This window comes from Penaeus monodon, chromosome 15 (assembly GCF_015228065.2).
Source record: "Penaeus monodon isolate SGIC_2016 chromosome 15, NSTDA_Pmon_1, whole genome shotgun sequence".
Lineage (NCBI taxonomy): Eukaryota > Metazoa > Arthropoda > Malacostraca > Decapoda > Penaeidae > Penaeus > Penaeus monodon.
In genome coordinates, this window is record NC_051400.1 from 39582831 (window position 1) to 39583554 (window position 724).

General features: G+C 51.0%; 1 protein-coding gene across 27 annotated transcripts in view; it reads left to right on the plus strand.

Annotated features, from left to right (window-relative positions):
* Nucleotides 1-724, plus strand: part of LOC119582032 (eukaryotic translation initiation factor 4 gamma 1-like) — a gene marked incomplete at its 3' end in the record, with an annotated part of 189642 nt that overhangs the window by 49212 nt on the left and 139706 nt on the right.

Sequence of the window (724 nt, forward strand, 5' to 3'; positions counted from 1 at the left end):
TTTCATTCCTCTCTGGCCCTTTCTTTTCTATCCCTCCCAGAAATAGATATATAAAACAGTGAAATTCACTGAAACGGAAACAATTACTCCAGTTTCGCAAGTATGCCTTTTTCTTATAGTAATTTTCCCATGAAGTTCAGTCACTAAGGACGGAGGGGAAGAAGGGGGGGGGGTTGGGAGTGATAGAGGGGAGGGGAGGAGGAGGGAGTGATAGAGGGAAGGGGAGGAGGAGGGGTGATAGAGGGGAGGAGACGAGGAGGGTGATAAAAGAAAAGGAAAGAGCAGGGAGCGATAGAGGGATATGGTGAAGGAGAGAGAGATAGGAGGGAGATGCGGGAGAGAGGGTGAAGGAGAGGAAGGGTGGGGAGTGGGGAGGGATGGTAGAGTGGAGGGGATGGGGAGGGAGTGAGAGAGGAAAAGGGAGAGGGAGAAGGGAGGATAGAGAGGGAAGAGAGAGGAAGGGAGAAGGAGAAGGGAGGATAGAGGGGGAAGATAGAAGATGGGAAACGGAAGGAACAGTAGAGGGAATGAGAGGAGGAAGGGGTGATAAAAGGAGAGGGAGGAGAAGAAATCGTGGAGGGGGGTGGGGGATGGAGGGGGGGTGGAGGAGGGAGTTGACAGTGGTCCACTTATGTATAGGGAGGTTAAACCGTGATTTATGAGGCGCGGCCAAGAATAATTCGAGGATTTATCGAGATTACAGATGTTTTACGTGGCAGTAAAT